The sequence below is a fragment of the Sminthopsis crassicaudata genome, chromosome 1, assembly GCF_048593235.1.
Source record: "Sminthopsis crassicaudata isolate SCR6 chromosome 1, ASM4859323v1, whole genome shotgun sequence".
NCBI classification, from domain to species: Eukaryota; Metazoa; Chordata; class Mammalia; order Dasyuromorphia; family Dasyuridae; genus Sminthopsis; species Sminthopsis crassicaudata.
In genome coordinates this window covers 325,682,665-325,702,365 of record NC_133617.1, presented here as the reverse complement: position 1 = coordinate 325,702,365, position 19,701 = coordinate 325,682,665, and the positions used below count along the sequence as shown (strand labels likewise).

The 19,701-nt window shown below is 34.9% G+C and overlaps 1 long non-coding RNA gene across 1 annotated transcript; it reads right to left on the bottom strand.

Moving 5' to 3' along the window:
* Window positions 1-6,517: 6,517 nt before the first annotated feature.
* Window positions 6,518-11,172, bottom strand: LOC141554172 (uncharacterized). The gene is made up of 3 exons (XR_012485794.1): window positions 11,116-11,172; window positions 8,746-8,810; window positions 6,518-6,896 (listed from the first exon to the last, which is right to left on the bottom strand). It is a non-coding gene; the product is annotated as an uncharacterized LOC141554172 (long non-coding RNA).
* Between the last annotated feature and the right edge of the window lie 8,529 nt (window positions 11,173-19,701).

Sequence of the window (19,701 nt, the reverse complement as noted above, 5' to 3'; positions counted from 1 at the left end):
TTGCCAAATAACCTAATTAATATTAGCAAATTGTAATAGGTCACAAGTCACAGGACTATCCAGGTTGAGTTTGAAGAACTGCACTGAGATTTGCAAGTGAGGGTATTTTTTAAAAATTTATTTTAAATCATTCAGGAGTTCTCAAACTATGGCCCAAGGGCCAGATGCGGCCCACTGAGGTATGCGGCCTGCCGGGTTATGGCAAATGGGCTGAGGGGTGGAGACAGAGTGTGAGTATTTGTTTTTATTATAGTCTGGCCCTCCAACAGTCTGAGGGACAGTGAACTGGCCCCCTATTTAAAAAGTTTGAGGACCAGTGATTTAATTCAATTCAACAAGCATTTCTTTAAAACCTACTATACTAGTGACACAAAAATAAAAATTAATTTACTCTTGCCTTGAAGGACATTATGCATCTGGGAAGGAGGGTTATGTGTGTGTGTGTGTGTGTGTGTGTGTGTGTGTGTGTGTGAATGAAAATGGTGGTGGTGAAAATGACTTACACTCCATAAGTACAAAATAATTTCAAGAGTCTGACAGTATTTAAAAAAAAAAAAAAAAGTGGGGTAGAGCATCAGGTTTAACATGATGATGCAAACCTATAATCCCTGCTGCAGGAAGAGATTGAGATTGATGGATCACTGGAGCCTGAGTTCCCTGAGCTTCAGCAGTATTAAAGCTGATTGGTATCCACACAAAATCAGGCAACAATGGGGAATGTCCATGTCCAATGGCACTAAGCTACCTAAGGAGGGGGAAAACAAACTGAGCTGGAAACAAAGCAGCTGGAAAACTCCCAGTCTGGACAGCAGTGGAATAACTTCTTGAGTGACCTGGCAGAAAGGTACATTAAAAACAAACAAATAAAAGGAGACCTAGGGGGTGAAGAGAGGTCTCCCACAGAATGATGTATCTGAATTGAAAGGAAATCAAGAAGTCTAAGGTGAAACAGCCATATGTTGCCAGTATAGAGCACCATCTGTATAAAAGCACTTAGATTGAGTATTGTACATTGGAGAAGCGTGACCAGAATGGCAACTTTGTCAAGAGGATTAATATGAAATAAGAATGGAAAAGTATGTAAAAGTCAGATTGTAAAAGGTATTAAATGCCCGACTTAGGATGCTGATCCAAGAAGCACTAATGAGTTTTGAAAAGGGAAGTGAAGTCATCAATTTAGTGTGTAGGAATATCAATTTGGCAGCTATATCAAGGATGAGTTAGAGAGGGAAGCGAGTGGAAGCAGGAAGATCAATTAATAGTGTATTGTAATATAAACCAGGCAACACACAAGAGTCTAAGCTATAGGAGAAATGGATCAAATGGAAGGAAAAGGACAGAGATATTATGTAGCAGTTATAATCTTACCACAGTCACTAGCTTAGCTCTTAGCCTAAATTCTTCATCTAGAAAATGAAGAGATTGCATAAAATAGCTTCTTGGGGCTCTTCCAACTCTGATTCTCTGTTGTAGAGGTAAATAATCAAGACTTGACAATTGTTGGACACAGTGAGTGAGGGAAAGGGAAATCAGGCTGGGCTCCAAGGTTGTAAACTCCAGTAAGTGGAAGGATGGTGTTGTTCTTAAGAAAAATAGTGAAGTTTGGAGGAGGTAGTTTTGCATTAATGCCTATTACTTAAAATTTATGTGCTAATAGTAGATTTCAATAAACATTATCCTGTTCCCAAACAAACAGTAAACTCCTGTCATTTCACAAGCACATGAGAGTCAAGTTTATCCATAAAAGTTATTTTCAAAGCATTTCCTCTTGTGAGAGTCAGGAATGTTGACTATTCAGCAAACAGTAGTTGCAGAAAGAAGATTTGGGGTCCCATGATCTGGCTGAAGCCTTGCGAGCAAGCGAACAGCTGCTTATCTCATGAATGGAATTTCCTGTTAGGAGGCTTTCAACCTAATTGTTCATCAGAAATATAACAAATGTCAACAAATATCTTAAGTGTGCTATATCTTTTAGTTTCTTAAAGAGAGTGGAAAGGTTTCATATGCTCAACTCTACTGACATGAAAAGGCTTATGAAAAGGCAACATTAAAAAATTACCCCTCTTGCTTTTGTCTTAAACAACTCTAGATGAAATTATTGTCATTTAAGATGTCATTTACTTTGAGTGCTTTCTTTTCCTTTAATTTAGAATAAGATGATCTGATGAAAGGCAAACAAAAGAATATTAAATATAAATAGGAAACATTTTTTCTTATGAATATGTGTATTTATATATTATATGTATATATTTAGATATATACATGAAGGGCAGCAAAGGGACACAGTAGAAAAAGACTTGGAATCAGAAAGAACTCATCTTTCCCTTTCCATCCCACCCACCCACACATATATTTAAATATGGGAGGCAATGCAACATAGGAGAAAGTGGATGGAGTCGGAGGAGTTTGACTTTGGACCACTCATAACTTGCCTGGGTCATAATGTAAAATGAAGGGTAGACTAGATGGTCTTTCAATTGTCTTACCACTATGAAGGTATAATCCTGTATTTTATATAGTTTTCAAGTCAGAAACAATACCAAAAATATATAGAAATCACTTCTCTTTCAGTACAATGCAATAGCCAAAATAGATTTCCATAGCACTTATCATGTTTTCTACAATTTTCAAGTATGGAATGTGAAATAGTAAAGCTATTGATTCTACCAGAGCACATCAGTTTTAAATGGGGCATAAAAGATTTGCAAATGCAGAGGAAGGTAGTGTCAGTGACATCTAATATCCTTGCTAAAACTAAATAAGATACAGAAGTTTGTTGCTGTTGCTGTTTTATAAGGATGTCTACTTTATAGTTTGTTTTAAACAGCCCCAATTATGACATGCAGTTTGTTGGACAACCCACATATCTTATCCATTACTATATATATCTTGTAGAGAAAATACAAATAAACAATGATAGGGGTTCAGAATTAAAGAGGAGGAGGAATGTATTTGCCTTCAAGAAATTGGAAAACTCCTTAAGTGACCTTACATTTTTTCTAGAAACAGAGGTTGATCTCTTTAATAGCAGCATTTTAATGGTGTCATATAGCTTTAAGACATGAAATACAATATTCTCTGAGGAATTTAAAATGAGTATCCCTGAGAGGGAAATAAAGAGGTGGGTAGGAGGAGGCTTCAACATGTAACTAATGGGGAACTTCAAAGTAAAAACAGGGTTGTATAATAGAAAGAAGATGACCAAAAAATTGCAGAAAGACAGTGTAAAGATTACACTGGGGTCCTTACAATGTAAGGAAAAAGTGAAGAAAGACCTTCAGTGAAGAAAGACAATGGGAGGGACCCATTGTGGTAATCTTAAGGGAGAACATGAATGAAAGTTGCATAGATGGCATGGATGGAATAAACAAACCCCTAGGGACTGTATGGAACTTGGGATTTGTATTTCAATGCCTTAAAGAGAAGTTTTGCCAGCCCAGGTATCATGAGACTTCCAGGGAAGCCCTATCACTCCTCATAATATAACTAGGATATGAATCTCACATATAGTAATAGGCAAGGTTCAGTTCTAGTATACAGGCTAGAAGCTATAGGACTGGTGATTTGTACCAGTTTCTATTTTGCTTGACTATTGTTTGCCTGAGTTCAGCTCTGAGGGATCCTGACTTCTCAGTAGAAGTGGGCTCTTCTTTTCTCACACTCATTGGCTCATCAACCCCAATCCTACCCTAGACTAGAACTTCACCCAAAAGGGAGAGGTAAAAGAGGAGAAAAAATAACCAATGCACAATATAAATTGGGCATTGAACAGAAATTTTATTTTTATATAAAGAGCTATGCTAACCTAGAAAAATCATGGCATTGAGTGACCAAGTAGTATAAACAGAATCAGTAGCTTAACTTATTACTATTAGTACAGTCAGTCAGAATGCTAATATTCAAACTTCATTAAGATATGAAATAGGTTTTTGCAAAACCACTAAGGAGCCATTTTAACATTGCTGGACTTATCTGATTAAAAAAAAAGCTAAATTTCATTGTTTTGGTGAAATTTATCTATAATTTTCTCTCTATGATACTGATTTTCCTTGGTACGAGCCTACTACTTCTGCTATTTTGGCACTAGCTCTCTCTCTTCAGCTGCTTCCATACCAGTGAAGGGAAAGACTCCAGCTTCCATGATTATAAGCTGACTATGGTGTTCAATATTCACAAGGTAAGGTAAATACTAAAGGAAGAAAATTCACAATTGTGATGAAGGCAACTAGAGGGCCTAGTTAATTGAATCCATGTTTCATATAGGAAATGATGATCCTATTGTCACTATTGTCATCTTTCTCACCTCCTCACTGTAAGCATAACCCATAACCTAAAGGAATATATATTTTAAAGAGCTTTCAGATAGAAATAGAACCTTCTTCTATCAGGTATAGCATCTCCTGCCATCAACTCTTCTAACTCAACAGACAATTAGAAGACTCTCAGAAAATAAGCCATTCTCATGGCTAGAAACTCAGAGGTCCCACATTATCCACCAGAAATAGACAGAGAATATCTGTGCATGATCTAGGGAGTTGGAGGAGGGAGTAGAAATGGGTTCCATTACATGAGGAAGAAGTGATTAAAAAAAAAAATTAAAAAGTCTAAACAAGACTTTTTAAATCTTAACTTAATCATAACTCTGGAAAGTTTTTTTTTTGTTTGTTTTTCCATGTCTTAATTTTTTAGTATATTTACCATCCTTCCCCTATCCAGTGAACCATTTCTTGTACCAGAAATAAAAAAGAAAGAGGAAGAATAAAATTAATGCATTAATTAAATATGACAATACATTTAATTTCCATAGCCATATCTGCTCTTCCTCCTCCCCCTACAAAGAATGGAGGTAGATGCATTTGTTCTTTTCTTGGAGACAAACTTGGTCAATATAATTGCTTTTAATTCAGATTTATTTCTTTTATTTTTTTCACTTAACTTTTTTCCCTTAAACTACTCACTTTTTGGTTCATACAAGTCTCTTGCTTACTCATTGATTTCTACAAGTCTTCCCATATTCCTCTAAATTTTCATTAGTTCTTGTCCTTCCATTATATTTATGTACCACAATTTGCTCAGCCATTTTCTAATTGATGAATATCCATTTAATGTTCTTTGTTACCATAAAAAGTGCTGCCATGACTATTTTGGTGACTATTGGATCGTGCTTCTGTCTTCAGTCTTTTTGGGATGAATGCCAAATAATAGAATGTCTGGGTCAAAAGGTATGAGCATCTTAATCCTTTTTATTATAAGATTACATTTGTATATTTTTATTTTTGTATATATATATATATATATATATATATTGTTGTTGTTGTTGTTCTAAATTGCTTTCCAGAATGATTATGCCAAGTGATAGATCCACCAACAGTGTATTAGTGTGTCTATTTTTTCCAAAGCTCCTCTAACATTGATCATCTCCATCTTTTGCCATTTTTACTATTTTACTTAGTATGAGATAAAACCTGAGAGTTGATTTGATGTGCATTTAGGAGATCATCATTTTCACTTTTGAGAAGTTTTGTGGAAGAGATTGCCTATTAGTTGGGTTGATAATATTTGCTCCGACTATCTCACAAGGCTAATGTGAAGATTAAATGTAAAATGTTAGAATCCTAAAACATTATACAAAGGTGAGTGAATTTTATTCTGCTTAAATTCCTAAGTGCAACTTTAAATAAGATGTTGGTAAAGACTTATTCCTTGGTTATATTTGCTTGCCCCTCCTCACCTCCCTCCTTTTATTGATTGTCTCAAACATAAAGATGATATAATTCCTCCCTAGTGAGTTTACAATCTGAAAAGATTCCAAGTCAAGTAACTAATTTCATGATTTGGTAGAGTGATGTATATTATGTATGGAATGGTGACATGAAGAATGAAAACTATGCACTTAATTTTCAGTGAGGACAGTCCAATTGGGAATACCCATTTGTCTCCCAAATTCAACTCCCTTTCAATATGTCCTTTGAAAAATTTTACAGGAACTATAACCAGATTAACATCTGGAAGGACTATAGTAAATTCTCCTCTTTGATTTGGCCTTTGGGAGCTCAGAAGTCAGCATTCTTAGGCCCGACATTAGTATTCCACTTGTCATTGTCAACCTTTGCTTTGGTCTGGAAGGAGGAGGCAGATGCTTTTCCAAATGTCTCCCACACGATCCTGTGGGCTAGCCAGCAGAGATGCCTAAAGATTATATATATTTATATACTCCTCCACCCATGTTTTGATAAAGCTGAGCATGTAACCCCTAAATTTCCAAAATGCAGCAGCCTCTCTCTAAAGGATTCATGGCAACTTCAACTATTTCTAGACTTAAATGAGAGCATCAGGAATTGTAAGGTTGGGTTTTTTTTTTTTTTTTTTTTTTGAGCAACAACATTCTGCATATAGCCATAAAAATTTTCATCTTTTTTTTTTTTTATTACTGACTATGTCCAGTTCTAGATACCACATTTTATAAAAGATATTTTCCAGTCAACCAAATAATCAAACTGGAAAGATAGCAGCCAGGATGGTGAAAGAACCACAGAACATGATATCTGAGGATTGCTTGAGAGAACTGGAGATGGTGACCTTAGACAAAAGAAAACTTTAAAGGAACTAATAGCTTTCTTCAAGATGAGGGCTGTATGATGGAAGAACCATTCGACTTGCTGTGCTTGGCTTCCAAGTATGGAGCTAGAAGTAGAGAGGCTTGATTTCAGGAGACACTTTCTAAATCTAAATCTAAAATCTAAAATCTGAACTGGGCTGACTTAAAAGGCAACGGTTCTTTCTTATTAGAGATCTTCAAGCAGAGATTAGATGTTCTCCCGTGATGTCTACCTTTTAGAGGTATGGAAGGGACTCTTGCTCAAGGCTGTGCTGGTAAATGTCTACCATCTGGCTTTCTGGAAAAAAAATACACAAGACATGTGAATTTAACCTTCATCATTAATATTTCTCCCATTTCTCTAAATCTAGATGATTATCAACAACCAATCAAATCCTGATTTGTAGTATTTACTGATTTCTGAGTTGAAAGTGCTCACACTGAAAATTTAACTATTGTCTCTCTTGAGCTGGTTCCAGGACACCCCTGACTTGGGGGCTATAAACTTATACAGAACCTATAAACTCAGATTTTGTGATTCCACATGATATGTATTATACCTAACTGACCACATTCAGATAGACAATATTTATCATTCCAAATTTCACATCAGAACCTTTGTTGTTGTTCAATTATTTCAGTTGTGTCTGATTCTTTATGATCCTATTTGGAGGTTTCTTGACAAAGACACTGGAATGGTTTGCCATTTCCTTCTCTAGCTCATTTTACAAATTAGAAAATTGAGTCACATAGTCTTATCTTTAAATTCTTTCTACCTGAATATCCTGCCAATCTTCAAAATCAAAATACTCCTAAACTTATTTCTTGATGTTTTCCTGAAACCTGCTCCTCTTCCAAATATCTCACTTAGGAAGATCAGTTAGAAATCTATAGATACATAAATGTTTCTCTGACAATCATCTGCATGTATCCCATGCACAGCCATGGGAGTGATTGTGATCATTAAAGAAGAGTTTATATGTCAAAAAAAGAAGGAACCAGGACCCTCCCTTGGAAAATTAGTATACTTTTAGGTGAGATAGGAGGACATTTAATCAGTAAATGAGAAATCAGATGATGATGATGATGATAACTAAGAGAAAACAGTATTATGGAACCCAAGGAAGAAGAAGAGTAAAAAATGGAACTGTTGCTCAACAGTCTAAAAAAAAAAAAAAAAAAAAACTACAGAAAAAAATGATTGTTAAAATAATCCTGGAGATATGTACGAGTATTATTTTTATAGATGAAGAAGCTGAGGCTCAAAGAGTTCCTTGCCCAAAATCACTGTTACTAGTAAGTAATAGAATCAGTCTTGTACCTCTAGTATTCTGAATCCAAATTCAATCTTTTTTCTATATGGCTGTAGTTTGACTAAACCAAGCTGTCATCAAAATTGCTTTCGGTAGCCTGACTATAGATCACAAAGCACGGTTATCACCTTCTAATAGGAACAGGGGCCTACAAAATTCCTTTAGGCTGCTTAACTAGTTTTCTTATCTTTAAAATGGGAATGACAATAACTTGTTATTAGGGTTGTTGGGAGAATCAAATGAGATAATGTATATAATACTCTGTACCTTCTGAATCACACTGTCATTCCTTTTTGATTACTTAGCTGGGTTTTTTTTTTCCTCCCAATGAGCCAATGAATCATCTTATCACAGCATAAGAAACCTCAGTTTCCTAATCTCAAAGAAAATTTAAACCCAAAAATCCTATGACCCAATTTATAGGTAGGAATAGTGTTTGATAGTATGTCTGAAGATAAGTTAAATTAGTCTTATTCTTTCATTTAGTTTTTTCTTATAAAATTCATCTATATTTGAAAAGCTAGATTTAACCTGGGAAAGGTACAAAAGGAATGAGCTGCATAAAGATTTAAAGGCTTAAAAAACAAGAATAAATGCTAATTGTCATTTTTGTGGATTCTTGCTGACAATTATTCATTATCTTCTCATTAGTAGTCAGTGTCTGGGTTTCACCAGCAATCCAAAACAATGTCTGGTGACTAAGAATTTAGGCAGACTCAGAATCATAACTGACATGATCACTCAGTGGAAATTTATGGACAGATTAAAAGAAGTGAGCCATATATAGTCAAATGTAAACAGAGGTTTCTAAGAACAATGCTGAGAACAACTTACAGTCATTCTGCTTGATGCTTTCAGTTGGGTACAAAATATATCTTCTTGTTTACAGAACTGGAAATCTGTGGGAGTAAGGAGATGAGAGGGAAATTCTGAGGCTTCCTTTTTTTATTCAGCATCAGGCTATTGAAAATTATACTATAACAGAAAGAAAGATTCTCCAGAGCCCTTAATTTCTATAGAATATTTTTGTCTATTTTGTCCCAACCAAAAAATAGATTAATAATTCACATGGGAAAAACAAAATGAAAGAGGAAATTGTAAGACTAAATTAGAATGAATTGAGTCCAGAATTGAATAGAAGAGATTGATTTAGATTTCATTTGAGTAATTGAGCAATTCATTCAACGATCCTAAGCTGATTGTTGCTTCAAATGATTATCTCTTTAATATAAGTATTAATTTGTTGCTGTTATATAACTGTGATTCACAGAATATCAAGATCTCAGAATAATTGTAATCAAAAATAACCTAAAAGGCAATGTAAAGATACACAGTGGGCATAAGTAGACTGAAATAGATTAATGATGGCTTGTGTGAGGGGGATAGTTTGAAAGACATTATTAAGAACATTATTGGGGGCAGCTAGGTGGCGCAGTGCATAGAGCACCAGCCTTGAATTCAGGAGGACCCGAGTTCAAATCTGGTCTCAGGCACTTAACACTTCCTAGCTGTGTGACCCTGGGCAAGTCACTGAACCCCAGCCTCCCCCCCCCCAAAAAAAAAAAGAACATTATTAAGACTGGCCAGTTTTAATATGAGAATATGATGGACAATATAACCAGACCATTTATATCCCCAAGATATTAAAATGACCACAAAAAATCCAAGTGAGTGGATCTTCCATGGAGGATTTAAGACAAAACATAGACAAGATTTAGAAAAGCCAAGTGAGTGGTGATGGGATGACCAATATTACTAAATGAAGTAATCCCATCAATGAAATTATCAGAGTATCTGAAAAGTTTGCTGCTTATATAGATCTGAATTATGAAAGAGCTTTACATTAAAATTATTATGTCATTTTAAGAACTTTCCTTCTCGCTGTCATGTTTGCATATTGTCTTCCTAATTAGGAAGCTCCTTAAGATCAGAGTCTATCTTTTTTGTACCCCCAATGCACAGCACAGTACCTGGCACATAATAGGTGTTTAATAAATTTTCATTGGCTGAATGGCCACAGAACTTGCATGTTCATAGTTGTTTTCATCCTATCTCCTCCACTAGATTGTGAGTTTCTTAAGAGTAGAGGATGGTTTTTTTGTTGTTGTTTTTTTTTTACCTTTCTCTAAATCCCCAATACTTTGTGAAGTATCTGGAACATAGTAGGAATTTAATAAATGCTTATTGTTTGAATGAATTATTGCTGACTAGCTGGAATTTTTTACTCAAATTTCTCATTATCATGTAGACATGACCTTGAATTCTCAACCATGTGTTAATTGTTTATGAATTGGCAGGTTCTAAAAATAAAAAATAAAAACAAACAAACAAACAAAAAAATGAATTGGCAGGTTCTACCAAAGTGCAAAAGCTTTAAATATACATACTCCTGGTGACCAAAGGAAAATCCCTGAGTTTTGATGTTAGAGAACTTGTTTTGAAATCCTGGCTTCTCTTGTTACCTTCATGGTCTTGAGCAAAGCAGCTTCCTCCCTCTGGGCTAGTATAGGGATTTGAATAGAGAAAACTAGAAGCCTCAAATTCCTTTCTAACTTTAAATCTATGTTCCTATGAATTGTATCTTTTGTTCAAGGACCAGTCAGACTAAAAAGAAGTTTATCTCCAGTCAGATAGTATGAAGAAGCATCATGTACTGAGGTTCTTGCTATGTAGGCTAGGGATAGCTTTTATTTAGGAAAATAATGAAGCTATCCTCAAGACTCCATTTGTCCAGGGGAACTAAGGCTTTTATTAAAATAGCTTTGCAATAGCCTGAGGTATCACAAAAAGAGTTCACAAAAGATCTGAGCTTTTAGCTTTAATAGATTTCCTATAGCTCTATGAATCAACATACCCTCCTCTCCAGAAGGAAGGAAAAGGAACTGCTGCTTGAACTTCTGTGGACCGCTAGTCTTTCTATGTTTTTGTTACAACAAAATGAAAGAGGAAATTGTAAGACTAAATTAGAATGAATTGAGTCCAGAATTGAATAGAAGAGATTGATTTAGATTTCATTTGAGTAATTGAGCAATTCATTCAATGATCCTAAGCTGATTGTTGCTTCAAATGATTATCTCTTTAATATAAGTATTAATTTGTTGCTGTTATATAACTGTGATTCACAGAATATCAAGATCTCAGAATAATTGTAATCAAAAATAACCTAAAAGGCAATGTAAAGATACACAGTGGGTTCTACATTACCTTTTGTAGTTGTAAAATGGCCAGCTGGAGTCTCATTTAGTTGTAATTGCAGATTTTACCTACTTGAGTCAGGCTTAGATAAGAATAACTGGCCATTTGGTGAGGATTTGTTTCTTTACCATTATAATTCCTGAAATTAAAAATATATATACAAAATTGCCTTCAGTTCATTGCAGATACTTTCCCTTCTACTGAAGTGATATTGGCTCTCTACTTTTTTTTCTCTTTTCTTACTACCTGGAAATACCAGTGTACCTCAGGCCATCAATCTATTTTCATTCTTGTGCCTGACTCATCTCTTTCCCCCAGCATACATATCCCCTCTTTGGAAGGATGCACAAATTTAAGATGTAAACTTAAGCAAGGAAGGGAAGTTATGACAAATCTTCCTGAAATGCTATTTTCATTCCTATTTAAAAACTTTCAATATTTCCCTATTATGATGTAAAGAATAAAGCCTTCTGACTAATTTTTAAGAATTGTTATAGACAGTCCCCTCAACTATTTTGACTAATTCTTTAATATGTTACTCTGCTCCAGTTAGGTTTCTATCACCAGTAAGTATGCCCTCATATACTTCATGCTCATTGCCACTTCCATATCCTTCATCCTGCCTTGACTATCACTCAGGATGCTCTTCCTCCTTTCTTCTGTTTATTGAAATCTTACTTTTCCCTCAAAACCCATCTCCCTGCACACTTCTCTGACATATTCATTCTATTTTACACTAAACTGCATTGAATATATAATCAGTAACACCAAATGTAGCATGAAATTTTTACCTAAATTATTTTCTATAAAGTTCAGAAGCATATATAGACAAGTAGGAGGGCTTTGAAAGAGAGATTTATTTATTATGAAATTTAATAAGAAATTAAGAAAATTGATTATGTAACTTTTAAAAAAGCAAAAAATGTAAAGATTTGCAGTTTGAAATCGGTGTGTCCCATGTCTCAGTGCATGGAAATGTTCTGTTTTATGTGTATATGTTTGAGTATGCGAGTATATGCATAGCACAAGGGTGTTTGTGTTCATTATGTTCAGAACAAAAATCAGAAAATTTTTTTTTTAATTGCTTCTTACATGTTGCTATCTTGGTGAGTTCTCCCTACTTTTCCCTAATTAGAAACATCTAAAATTCAAAAATGCTTCATAAGGTATTTACTATGTAAATAGTCAGCTAGGGGCTTCAAGATACTTTTGGAGCTGCTGGCAGATCTGGGTGGGAAACATTAAATGTCTGGAGAGGGTTTCCAAAATCTCAGTACCAGGACCAGTTTGTATTCTAACCAGGTGTTCCTAAAAAGAGTTATAGATTCCCCAGTATATTTTAATGCAGACTTCTTCCACAAAATCTTGATAAGGATGAGCTAAGGTTCCATTTGTGTTCTAGGAGTTATACACAGCTCTTGGTGGACACAAATCAAGAACTAAGATGAGCTTGGACTTAGGCACCTTCATTCCAGGGGCCTTAAAAACAACCTTTTTGGTACTATTGACCTGCATCTTCATCAGTTGTTATGCTTCATAATAAAGCACATGTTTCTCAGAAACTTAGAGCCAAATCTTTTCAGATATATATTGGCTACTGGGCTGTCCTGTCTCATTTCTGTCTCATCAGTATAACTGATTGTGAGTAGGAAGGCTGACTTCTTTATACCATCGTTAGTCCTATTGAGGGGGAGAGGGAAAATGGAGAAGCAGAGGAATGGAAAGAAACAGAGACAGAGATAGAAAGACAGTCAGAGACAGAAAGAAGGAAAGAGAGAAGGAGAAACAGAGAAGTAGAGAGACACACAGAGAAGCTATCCTTAGTTCTTTTGGCTTATGTCTATTTGACATGGACTATTCTCTGCCTTATCAATCTTCTTAAACAGTCATTGTTGAAGTTGATTTTCATCATATATAAGAGGTGACCAAAAAATTGTATCATGGATATTTGGTCATCTCACCTTGTGGCATAAATAATGAACACAAGCCAAATAACTACTGTCTATTCAATATTAGGGTTATGAAATGGTAAGAAAAAATCTAAGATGAATTAAGAGCTTCAGTAGTTTCAGTGTAGATGTAGATACGGAAGAGGATGGTAAAAAAAAATTGTGACAAAACATAGTTTAGGATTCAAAAACGAAAACAACCAAATGCTTATAGACTACTCAGGAGCTTCTTCTTAGATTTGAGCAACAGAAGAGACTGATGGCTTATAGATTATTAAGCCTCATTATGTGAATCTCTTCTTCAAGGAATTAGAACATGCAAAAACAAAGCTAAAACTGAACATTACAAAAATGAAAATGACCAAAAAAAAATCAATGTTTCTGATATGGGAAACACTTAAAATCAATTTTCTTTATGTACTCAGATGATCAATTAATTAGAAACAGGTATAGATCAACCTCAGATTAGTAGAAACAATAACTACAAGAGAAAGAAATTGCATAATTCCAACTTCAGATCAACTATTGGTTAAAAAAAAAAAGATGGATAAAGGAAAAGATACGAATTTATATTATTACCAATTTTTATATAAATTTAACTCAAGTAAAGTGAATACCAAAGTAAAGAGAACAAAAATATCAAAAATTGCCTTAGGGGCAGCTAGGTGGGGCAGTGGATAGAATGGGACCCTCAAGTCAAGAGGACCTGAGTTCAAATGTGACCTCAGACAGTTAACACATCGTGGCTGTGTGACCATGGGCAAGTCACACACATTGCCTCAAAAAAAAAAAAAAAAAAAAAAAAAAAAAGCCTTAGACAACAATCGATCTTGACAGGTGTTGTGAAGATCAAATGATAGAGATATTTGTAAAGCATTTAGCACAGTATCTGGCATAAAATAATACTTAATAATATACTTAATAAATACTTATTTCTCTTCTGTCTCCACCCTCAAATTAGCTCACATTTTCTTCTCTGTATTCATGTCATATCATCCCTGTAAACTTCTTGAAGACCAGACTACTTATTTTAATGTTGTAGCCTTGTGTCTTTAATTTAGACCCTTAAATATTCTTTTTGAATTTAGTTTATAAGGTGTTTTAAAGAAGATGGTAGAAGATTGTGAGCAAAGAAACTCATAAAATAGTGAAGAATGAGGAAAGAACAAACAATTCTTCAGAGAACCCAGTGTGAGAACCAGCTAAACCAGATGATTTAAAAAGCATTTTGTTCTGTGTATAACAAAACTAGAATGAGGGCATCAAAACTGGTGGGGAAGGGAGGGAAATAAGAAAAGAAAAGAATAGATGTGACACCTTTACTATAATAAGCTATTTCCATCAGCAGTTACAGTGGAATTACCACATTGAGGCTCTGACACTTCTATCCCCAATATACTATCTGAGAAAGTGGGAATGGCACTCAAAAAAGATGAAGAGAGGTCGAATTGCTTGGATAAAGTAAGAACACACAGAAAAAAATCAGTGCTGGAGGCTGAAATCTTTTAAATATAATAAGGGATTGATTTTTCAGGCTACCTGAACAGGAAGATTCCAAATGATTGAAAAGAAATAATGGATGACATTGTTACAAAAAAAAAAAAAAAAAAAAAAAAAAAAAAAAAAAAAAGTGCCTTAGATGGCAGAAATAACTACCAATCCAAATACTTTCTCACTTTTCTAAAATCTTTATAGAAATAGTCCCCAAGATATGTCAAGGATATATACTTGATGAATATATGAAAAGGGAGTAGACAAAATAGTGCATATGCTGTCAAATAAAGTTCCTTTGTTATTTTTCTCTATTATTTTCCTTGTTACAAAAAAGACTTGGATGGTGGTGAATCAGGAAATAACTTTGATGTAGAAAAATTCAAAACATTTGGTATTAATTTTTTAAAAGACCAAAAACAAAAAAGGAAAGAGAACTTTTTGGAAATGATTTTATGTACCAGGTCATTCATGTCAATTGACTGAAAAATGCATAGAATATAAGATCCATCCACATTTATTGTTGATTATTATTTTTAAAGGCATATGACTGTGTAGAACAAAATTACAACTACGGGTCCCCATTGCATATATTAAGACCATGTAAATTCTCTTGAACCACAGAGACAACTTTGTTTGCTTATCCTCTAATTATTTATATCAAGTGATGCACATGACGGATGCCTTGTTAAAAAAAAAATCCAAATGAAAGAGTATTTCTCTAGGGATAATAAGGATTTTAGCATGTTCCTGTACAAAAATATACAAGCATTATGTGTACTGATTATATCAGACCTTTGAATGCTGCAGGACTTCCTCACCATCACTCAAAAGAAATCTACCCTACCATCCAAGTGGGGAAAAAAATAAGGATTATCTTCCTTATAGACCATGCTATGCCATTATACAGGAAGTCCATTGAGTCAGTCCTTCAGTACACATTTTTGAAGAAGTATTCCAGAAAGACAATAACCCATTATTAAAAGTATAAATATGGAAGACAGTGAACTGGTTTGCATATGGGGAAAAAGTTAATTCTTTCAAAGATCCCAAGCTTCTCCCTTAAGTAACAGGTCATATTATTTATGTATTTCTATGTTTCTATGAAGCTACAAGTGATGTTATACCATAGTTCTTGAAGAACCAAAACTACAGATAACTCTAAGAATAATTTAGATATAGTTGGTAGGCAGTAGGACTCTCCCACTATGATGGGCCCAAGAGATAGCTTAGAAAAGATCCATGAAATGCATGATCAGGAAAGGACACACAGAAGTGGCCCCAGCATTGAGAAAGAAGGATAACAGATAGCCAGTCTGAGTGATGTGCTGATGGATATAGTTAGGCTGATAGATGATCCAGAAAGCATTAAGCATTGAGTAGCTCTCTAGTGAGGGTCCTCTTCCTCCCATCTCCCATCCCTTTGATAATTTCTCCCATTCTCTCCTTAAAGTCCACTCTCTGATGAAGTGGCCTTTCTTCTGATCATATTGTCCCCACTGTAATTTGCACTCTGATCTTCCATCTCTCCATCCTAGGGGCTCCTTTCTGGTTCCTCAAACATCCTCATGTCTTCTCCATCCTTAAAAACCCTAACTAGAACTAAGATATCTAGTTAGTATCCTGTATCTCTCTTCTAATTCTCAGATAAACTCCTTGAAAAAGCCATCTATAATTCTGATCAATGAAATAATCAAACATGATTCTAGAGTTCTAATGATGAAGCATTCTACAAAGGCAAACTTTAACAACCTCTCAGAGCCAATTATTAATTTTTTTAATGTGAACATTTACAACTCAGAAATTGACAAATGCTATAAATCAAGACTTGATTTGTTGTTTTCTTGATGGTGTAGATTCAGGGAAGTATTAATAATGCAGATTAAACTTAAAAGTATATAAGCATATATCTTGGTAGAAGGTAGCCTGCTTGTTAAACATTTAACAGCACACTGCTATATTGCAATATAGATTTTGCTTGAGCTAAGCAGAGGTATGGCTGATCAGTCACAGTTAGACACACATCCAAAACAGTGATGTCATTTTGGTCCTCTGAGTATGAAGGACAACAACTAGCCAACTGACCAACAGTGGAAGGATTCTCCTCAGAATCAAGAAGGATTCTTGGATGTGAATTTTAAGAAACTAAATGCTACATAGTACTGAGCTAAGTTTTTACCTTAATCATCTCTCCCCCCAAAATAAAGTGATATTAAAAGAATTATGCCCCTAAAGTGTAGGTAGAAAATGTTTGTACATTTGTTCTTGCTGTATGTCTGAAGTATAAAAGTCAATTGATATTAAATGGCTAAATGGAATCTAATCAGTCCTGACCCTCTGACAAATGGGGAAACATAGCCATTGGGGATTAGAGTTAATGCCAAAAAGAAAGGATCCCCATAAGGCTCTTTGAGTACCCTGTAGGATAATATAGCCTACCAGGTCTGGAGAGAGTGAAGCCAAAGGATCTGTGCTACATCAGTGTGGCAGAATTCACTAGTCACTAGGAATACTCCTTTGAAACATTTTGTTTCTGTGGGCATCAAGTTTGAAAGGGGAAAACCAGGGCACAGGTTCAAGCTTTACTGAAGCATTTGGTTTGCTGTCATGTAGACGTGGCCTCTGTTTTTACAGTCACGAGTTCACTGTATCCCACAATTGGAGGTTTCAAATGTCTTGAGTAATAAATAACATGACTGAGCCTCCATCAAAAATTCCTAAAGTTTACATTTTCTCATGTTTCCTTTTGTATGATTCTGTTCTACGTTAGCAAACAGCCCAGAAGTATTTGTGTATGTATATTGTCAGGCCAGTTTCTTTAAAAAAAATTAGTAATAACAATAGCTCACATTTATATTGTTGTACAAGACACATAAAATAGACTGTCTCAAATGGTAATGGGTTCCCCTTCATTGGGGGTACTCAAGAAGAGATTAGACACTCACTTGTTGGGAACATTGTAAAAGGAAGTCTTGTTTAGACATGGGGTTGGACTACTTAGCCTCTAAGTTTCCTTCTAGCTCTTAAACTTTCTGTATTTTTGTGCGATATTAGAACCAGAAATGGAACTCAAGTGCCCTGATTTAAGTCCATGCTCTTTCCATTACAACTTGAAATCACACAGCAGTTTTAGGAAATATATAATGAAACTGAGACCTAAGTGGACTTGCCTAAACCCACATAGTGATTCAGGACAGATCTAGAAATTACTTTTGACTCTGACCCTAGAACTGTCTCCAGGGCCTCACCCCTAAATGATTTCCACAAGTTCCATTTTCTTTAAACAGCCTAAAATGTATACTTCAGTTCCTTGGTTTGGCTTTCAGAATCTAAATGCTATTTGTATTTTTCCCCATGGCATTTGTTTAGCTGGGAATGTTTCTCAAGTCTCTTACTGGAATCTGCTGCATGTGGTTAAAATTGCCCCAAAGTAAAATGTTAGCTTGGCACAAACACTCTGACAAAATAGCTATGTTTTGAATTATAGTCACATTCAGAATTCACAAAAGAGATGTAAAATGAGAGAAACTCATTTTTAAACAGGCTCCCAGAAGAAACTGATTTTTAATAAAAATAATTCATATCATCTAAGAGTTCCATTTCAATCTAATTGAAATTCAGCATCTATTCAGAGACTTGCAAAATGAACTTGTTAGGTTAATGAAAAAGTATATAAAATGAAATAAACCAGAGCAACTTTCACACCAGCTTCCCACTGTATAACTGGACTCTAAGGTAGCTCAAATAATCAGCTTGGAGGAGTGAATAAAAATGTGCTCCCCAAGGAAGAAGCAGTGCATGTTAATGTGGTCATGCTGCTGGAGAACAATGTCCTATGCAAACAACGAGAAAAAATAGCATAGAAATTGAGCAGAGTATCATTATAGGGTTCTTGTGTGATCTTTGGGAGCCACTTTGCTGTTCTAGAGAAGTTTTCTTCTAAGATCGTGTGAATGGATTGATTGCTGGATGTGGCAGCAAGCAAGAATTAGATTAAGTCCCAACTTTTGTTGTCCTAAGAGACATTTAGATTGTTTTTAAAAGCCAGTTTAAAAAGTCAGAAGCCAGAAGTGAGAATGAATCTGGATTCCATATACACCACAAGTGGATAACCAGAAGATGCTTTGGTTATCAAAAGAAGCTGTGAAATAAAGTTAATTTATTAGTTTAGTTAGTTAATGAAATAGGAGATAATAATGATAATGATAACAACAATGACAATGATGATGATGATTTATAGAGAGATTAAAACTCAGTAAGAGTATGATTCAGTTGATAGTTTGATGAGTACATTGAAATACTACTCTTGAGACTTATATGAACTGATGCTAAGTGAAATGAGCAGAACCAGGAGATCATTGTACATGGCAACAAGAAGACTATACAATGATCAATTTTGATGGACATGACTCTTTTCAACAATGAGATGATTGAGGCTCTCTGTAACAAGAGAGCTGTCTACACCCAGAGAGAGAACTGTGGAAACTGAGTGTTCCTGAAACATCACAATATAACATTATCCCTCTTTTTGATGTTGTTCACTTGCATTTTGTTTTCTTGCTCGTTTTCTTTCCTTTTTGATCTGATTTTTCTTATGCAGCAAGAGAATTATATAAATATGTTTATATATATTGAATTTATCATATAGTTTAATATGTTTAACATATATTAGATTGCTTGCCATCTAGGGGAGGGGGTGAGAGGAAGGAGGGGAAAATTTGGAATGCAAAGCTAAGCAAGTATCTATGTTGAAAAATTATCTGTATGTTTTGAAAATAAAAAGCTTTAATAAAAGAGAGAGAGAGAGAGAGAGAGAGAGAGAGAGAGAGAGAGAGAGAGAGAGAGAGAGAGAGAGAAATACTACTCATCTCTCTGCCAAATCCTTGACTGATGTATTTTGGTTTTATATCATTCATTTCCAAATATGCTCCCCCATATTGCCTCCTTTCCCACCCAGTGAGCTATACATTGTTACAAAGAAAAAATTAAGCAAAAGCAACTGATAGTGATTGCATTTAACATGGCATGAAATGTTTCACTCCAAATCCATTGTTGTTTGTCATTTATTCTTGAAGAACACCAATGTTGTTCACCTGTGGTTGATCAATCCAATATAAATTTGAATGGCTCTATCACAGGCACAAATAGTCTAATC